The following is a 7,267-nucleotide window of genomic DNA, read 5'->3' as shown; positions in this document are numbered from 1 at the left end:
TCCTCTCCCCCTCCCCCTCTAGTCCTAAGAGAGGACAGGGTACCCTGCCCTGTGTGAAGTCCAAGGCCCTCCCTCCTCCATCCATGCCTAGGAAGGTGTGCATCCAAACTGACTAGGATCACAAAAAGCCAGTACATGCAGTAGAATTGAATCCCAGTGGCTTCTCAGTCAGCCCCCATTGTCAGCCACATTCAGAGAGTCCGGTTTGATCACATGCTCATTCAGTCCCAGTCCAGCTGGCCTTGGTGAGCTCCCATTAGATCAGTCACACTGTCTCACTGGCTGGACGAACCCCTCGTGATCCTGACTTTCTTGCTCATCTTGTCCCTCCTTCTGCTCTTCAACTAGACCTTGGGATCTCAGTCCAGTGCTCCAGCGTAGGTCTTTGCCTCTATCTCCATCCGTAGCATATTCAAGATATTCATCTGTGCGGCTATGGGACAAGGCCATTTCAGGCACCCTCTCCTCTACTGCCCAAGGACCTAGCTGGGGATATCCCTTTGGACATCTGGGAACCCCTCTAGAGCCAAGTCTTTTGCCAACCCTAAAATGGCTCCCTTAATTAAGATATCTTCTTTCCTGCTCCCATATCTGCCCTTCCTCCATCTCAACCATCCCACTCCCACAAGCGATCCCCAATCCTCCTCTTCTCCCTTCTGTCTCTCCCTCTCCCCTTCCCCCCATTCTACCCCTACCCCCATGCTCCCAACTTTAGCCCAGTGATCTTGTCTGCTTCCAATTTCCAGTAGGATCTTTATGTTTTTCTTTGGGTTCACGTTATTTACTTCTCTAGGATCGCGAACTATCAGTGTGGCAGTTTCTCAGGAAACTGAAAGTCAACCTACCTCAGGATCCAGCAATACTACTCTTGGGAATATACCCAAGAGATGCCCATTCATACTATAAAAGCATTTGTTCAACTATGTTCATAGCAGCACTATTTGTAATAGCCAGAACCTGGAAAAAACCTAGATGTCCCTCAATGAAAGAATGGATAAAGAAAGTGTGGCAATCTACACAGTAGAGTACTATTCAGCAGTAAAAAACAGTGACATCTTAAATTTTGCATGCAAATGGATGGAAATAGAAAACACTATCCTGAGTGAGATAACCCAGACCCAAAAATATGAATATAGTATGTATGCACTCATTAGTGGATTCTAGCCATAAACAATGGATGTTGAGCCTATCGTTCACCATCCTAGAATTAATTTTTTATTGTTTTTATTGAGCTATATATTTTCTCCACTTCCCTCCCTTTCTCTCCCCTCTCTTTCTACCTCTCCCATCATCCCCATGCTCCCAATTTACTCAGGAGATGTCTTTTTCTATTTCCCATGTAGATGAGATTCATGTATGTCTATCTTAGGGGTCCTCATTGTTGTCTAGGTTCCTGAGATTGTGAATTGTAGGCTGGTTTTGCTTGTTTGTTTGTTTGTTTGTTTTTGTTTTTTTGAGATAGGGTTTTCTGTAGCTTTGAAGCCTGTCCTGGAACTAGCTCCTGTAGACCAGGCTGGCCTCAAACTCACAGAGATCTACCTTCCTTTGCCCCCCCCACCCAAGTGCTGGGATTAAAGGTGATTATCACAGCTGCCAAGATTTTAATTTATGTCTAAAATCAACTTGTGAGTGAGTACATATGATATTTGTGAAGAATCAATGAAGGCATCAGCTTTATAGCTCCATGTTAAATGAGTTGTGTAAGTGTGACAGTAGTTTTAAGATAAAATCATGTAATTGTTTTAACAATAGAACTAATTTAAAATACTAAATAAGCTTTAACAGGTATTATTATTTAGTACCAGTAACATAAAAGAAGTTGAAATCTTAACCTCAACATTTTGGTTTTCTACTAGGTAAGACAGACACAATAACCAACCAATAAACAATAAATAATGATTTTCTCTTGAAAGAGCAAAACACAACAGGTGATGTAATTCTTTCTACCTTGGTTATTGAATGAGATTTTTATTTTCCCATGAGAAGATATGAAGTAAATGCCATACCATACCATGTTAAGATGAATCTTGAAAGGTATATGGATGTTTGGTCACCAAGAAAGAACAGCAGGGCCATTTTATGAAAAAAAAAAAGTAAGTGTGAGTGAAGTCTACTAGCGTATGTAGGGCTCAGTTATTATTTAAAATTGGTCTACTTGACTGGTATCAAACAACAAGTACATTCAAAATAAAATCTTATGTAATGTTCTTCTCTTCTCTGGTTTAAGTGTTGATCCTTAAGGACTGATTAAAATCATGCAAAAGTGAAGATAAAATAAAATAATTGAAAGGACTCATGAAAAATCGCAACATGAATGAAAGAAGCTACTGACTTACTACTAAGTTTCACACAATCTATGATGGGAGGGCTATAAGTATTTCCTCAATATCCATTTTTCTCTTCATGTATATGAGTATAATTTTTGTAGGGTTTTTGGCTACTTTGTCAAACACTCCATTTTTCATTATCTCTAGCAGGTATATAATGACAGCTTTGTGACTGAATTTTGGTTAGCTGAATGTGACCAAAAGTGATTTACTCAACCTTTGGTCCATTAATTTGAAGGGAAAAATGGGACATAAACATGATGTCAGGAACTTCTCAGTTGTCTTGGACAGGAAGATGGTAGCTCCATATTGATGATAGGTTGGACAGTAAGATGATAGAAAGAAGCAGGCTCCCGACTGCTATTGAAGTTGCCTGCCCAGATTTTGATATACAAAAATACTTTCCCTTTAGTTGAAAACAACTGTTATTTGGAATCTCAAAGTTACAGCAGCCAAAACCAGCATGTGGCTTAACACAAGCACTATTTCTAATAAAATAGTAGAAAAAATTCTCAGTGGTTAATTGTGGACTTGTCGATAACTAACCTAGCTGATCAATGTGAAAACTCATTTGTAATCATGGCTAATGATGATGAGAGTACTCTACCGTAGCAGTCTTTTGAGAATTATACAACAATTTTTATTCTTGCAGCTAAATACCTCAAAATGTGTAGGAAAATTTTCCTATGTTTATATATTATTACATTTATGATAACATTTTCCTCATGCAACATGGAAATATTGCTTATAATCAAAAATACACACCGATTAAAGCTAGTTGTGACCTATTATTTTTGCATAAAAAGATCAACTAAACTTAATGAAACGTTCAGAGCCATTCTCAAAGGAATCTTCTTACCTCCGAGGAGCTGAATGGCTTTCTGACTGATAATTTTGCCTTGAATGATCAGTTGGAGAAAAAGTGAGGTTGACAATTTAACAGATTGTTTGAAATTACCATTCCTTTTGACAAGAAAAGCAGAGCAAGGCGAAAATACACTTAACAGAAATGTTGACATGCAAAGGTATTACAGCTGGTGCACTACTATCAAATAAATCAATTATTAAAGAATGGGGTACAGAAAGCAATACATTTATGCTGTGATTAATTAATAATTTAATTGAAGCTAAGGGCTTTGATCAATCTTACAAGCTGCTTAATGTAAGCATACAATGAAACCCACATGTCAAAATAGATAAAAGTCGTTCTATTCAATTAGCAAGTTTGGAAACCCTCATACTTCCTTTCTGGGAAGCATCCCATGGAGATACTGATTAGTTAGGAAGAAACACTGATCAAAGGTGTAGTCATAGAGTTTCTTAAACTGTGAGTTAAAAAGACTGAATTATGTTTGATAAGGGATTGGGAGTGAGTGATTATTTTAGAAATTTTGTCACCTAGTTCTTTAATTAGAGATTTACAGTATCTATTGCAGCAAATTGAATCAAATTAGATTTCTTTGAGACTTTGTTGCCACACATAAATCACTGGGAAGTGCATGGGTGGAGTGAGCTGAATAGGAGCCACTAACACAGAAGAAAAGAAACCAGAGGTGTCATCCTAGCTCTGCTGCTGAACACGTTCTGCCAAGGTCTTTTTTAGCTCTGAAATTCTTTGATTTCCAAAAGAAAATTCAATCTTACTAAATATGAAATTTTGTTTTATATGCCTTTGAATCCAAAATTTAAAAGGAGCTTTAAAAATTTCAATTTGCAATCTATTATTATTCACATCTTAGAATTCAGTCTTTAGCATAATGAATGAACACTTTCTGATTAGGATTGATAAAGAGCCAATTATAGGTGTATCTACCTGATTGCAACCATTCATAAATGCAAACAACTCCAGTCTTAGAGTGCAAAGGAGGTTATATCTGCCTATTATATGGACAAACGACTTGTGTTCTTATTAAAAACTGAAGCTTGCTCTTAAGTGTTATGAATAGCATAAATGGATTTTCTTTTTTTTAGCTTTAACAGAGAAAGAGTACTTATTACACTGGGATGGTAGCAAAGTATTTGATTTAACAGAAAATAATTTTATGTTGCAGGCTTTACAGGCTTTTGATTTTTAGGAGAAGTTCATTAAATGGGTTGTAACTACAATTTTCAACTCACAGCCCACATAATAAGCTATTCTATAAAGTCACTTTTCTTCTTCATAGGATTGCAAGACATTATAGAGAGTGTCCTAATGTCATCACTATTATCTATTTGTGTCTATTAAGAATCCCGTTACAATGAAGGATCAATCTGATTGAGGGCATGGAGGGGAGAGTGTTGAAAGAGATGACTAGAAAGGGGCATTTCACAGTCAGGTAGAAACCTAGTGAAAGTTAAACTCCCAGGAATCTACAAGGATGACCCCAGCAAGACTCCTAGCAATCAATAGTGGATATGTAGCCAAACTGACCATCTTCTGTGATTAGATTGATGACTACTACAATTGTCGTCAGAGAGCATTCATCTAGTAACTGATGGAAACAGATGCAGGGACCCACAACTAAACATTAGGCTAAACTCAGGAATATTCCTGAGAGAAGAAGGATTGTAGGAGCCAGAGGCATCAAGGAAATCACAAGAAAACCCACAGAAACAACTTCCTTGGCACATAGGCACTCACAGAGTTTGAACCAACAACCAGTAAGCCTGCATGGGACTGACCTAAGTGCTCTACATATATGTGATAGTTGTGCCACTTGGTCTACTTGTTGGACTCTTAACAATTAGAGCAGGAGCTGTCCCTCATACTTTGGCTATCCCTTGGGAACCTATTCCACATACTGATTGCCTTGTCCAGCTTTAATACAAGGGGGGAGAGAGTGCTTAGCCTTATGGCAACTTGATATGTTGTGCTTGGTTGATACCCATGGGTATCCTGCGACTTTCTGAACAGAAGCAGAGGAGGAGTGGACAGAGAGGGAAAAAGGGAAAGTGGGGGGAAATAGGAGGAGAGGATGGAGGGGAAACTGTGGTCTGGATGCAAAATAACATGCATTTCCCCTTAAATCTCATAATCCATGGCAGTAGTACTCTCTATTTGCCAAGAAATGTTTTAACCAAGTTTGACAGATGGTTGTCTCTCGTTGAAAGGCAAGGCACCTGACCAAAATTTAAAAAATAAAATAAAATAACAATAACAGCGAAATCCACCAAATAACATATGCCTATTACAATCAGAAATTTGGGGAATTTTATACACTTGACATGTATTATCTGAAAGCTAACCATACACTTTTTAAAGAGCAAGGTTGTGCATCCAAATTTATCAAATGCAGATTCATCACTCATCAAAGCTGAAGTATGTGAATGATATCTATATGGGTCAAAACCTGCTAAAAACACCTCTATTGGCCATTACTGCTGGAAAAGGTCCTGCAGAGCTGAGCAGCCAAGATGTGTGACTTCACCGAGGACCAGACAGTAGAGTTCAAGGAGGCTTTCCAGCTGTTTGACCGAACAGGTGATGGCAAGATCCTGTACAGCCAATGAGGGGACGTGATGAGGGCCCTGGGCCAGAACCCTACCAACGCCGAGGTGCTCAAGGTCCTGGGGAAAGCCCAAGAGCAATGAGATGAATGTGAAGGTGTTGGACTTCGAACACTTCCTGCCCATGCTGCAGACTGTGGCCAAGAACAAGGACCAGGGAACTTATGAGGACTATGTCAAAGGCCTTTGTGTGTTCGACAAGGAAGGGAATGGTACTGTCATGGGTGCTGAAATCTGGCATGTCCTACTCACACTGGGAGAGAAGATGACAGAGGAGGAAGTGGAGATGCTGGTGGCGAGTCGTGAGGACAGCAACGATTGTATCAACTGTGAAAAGCTTGTCCGGATGGTGCTGAATGGCTGAGGACATTTCCAGACCCCGAGCCTGTGCCTTGCCCAGTGTGGGATCTCCCTGTGGCCCCTCCTAGGCTCCCTCGTCACAGCACCTTGCCATCTGGTCTCTTCTGGATGTCTGTCTTCACCAAATAAAATTCTCTCTTTGCCCTCCCCCCCCCAAAAAAAACCCCTCTATTTCAAAGCAAGATTATGAGCTAACAGAAATACCAAAGTCTTAACCGTACCTAAACTATACAGTCATTTGCAGTAGAGTCCTTACAGATGTGATACAGTAGAAATGAAGTCATGCTGGCTTATAGCAAGCCTGAGTCCAATAGCTGGTATACTTGTAGAAGCCTTCAAAGATGAGTAAAAACAGAATGAGGAAGTCCATGTGGAGACAGAAAAGGAGGCTGAAATGATGCAGCCATAATCCTTTTTTCCTCCTTTTCTTTCTCTCCTTAATTTTTTCTTTGTAGTATAGACTGTTCTGTATTTGAGATGAGACATTTGATCATGTGCACCATGAAATGTACTGGGTTACCTTTAGAAACTAGAGGAGAACCATGCGACAGATTCTCCCTCAGAGCTTCCAGAATGAAAGGATTGTACCAACAATATGATTTTTGGAGTCATCTTTGATATTTTTTCTTTTCTTCAAAGGAGTATCATCAGTAAGCTTCTTAAGAAAGCATCTCCAAAAACTTTTTTCTTTTGGTAAAATACCTTTAGTAACCCTAGTCTAAGTTATTGGTATCTGTTAATAAGAAGGAAATTTGAGAAAATGAAAACAGGGCATTTTTGGTTTTTATTCTACAGACTAAGCTAACAAGCTTTTTTTTTCATACGATAGTTTTAAAAATGAAGAATCATAAGATGAGTCAAGGGTATTGACAATTGCTAGCAATGAAAGAAAAAAATCAGAAATTTGAGTTTTCTTTTTACATGGAAGGACATAAAAAGTAGAGAAAAATGTTTTCTTTTTAAATGGGTCATACTGAGGTATATTTGAATGACAACTAGCTTAGTTCAGTGGAAAAGAAGAAACTGATGACTAAGTAGGAAAAAAAAGGTATAATCAATATCCACTGAAGGTGAGAAGGGCTGAAATTCAA

The 7,267-nt window shown here is 38.8% G+C and overlaps 1 pseudogene; it reads left to right on the top strand.

Annotated features, from left to right (window-relative positions):
* Positions 1-5,686: 5,686 nt before the first annotated feature.
* Positions 5,687-6,322, top strand: LOC101990260 (annotated as a pseudogene).
* Positions 6,323-7,267: the final 945 nt, after the last annotated feature.

Source organism: Microtus ochrogaster, chromosome X (assembly GCF_000317375.1).
Source record: "Microtus ochrogaster isolate Prairie Vole_2 chromosome X, MicOch1.0, whole genome shotgun sequence".
Lineage (NCBI taxonomy): Eukaryota > Metazoa > Chordata > Mammalia > Rodentia > Cricetidae > Microtus > Microtus ochrogaster.
This window is presented reverse-complemented; position numbering and strand designations above follow the sequence as displayed.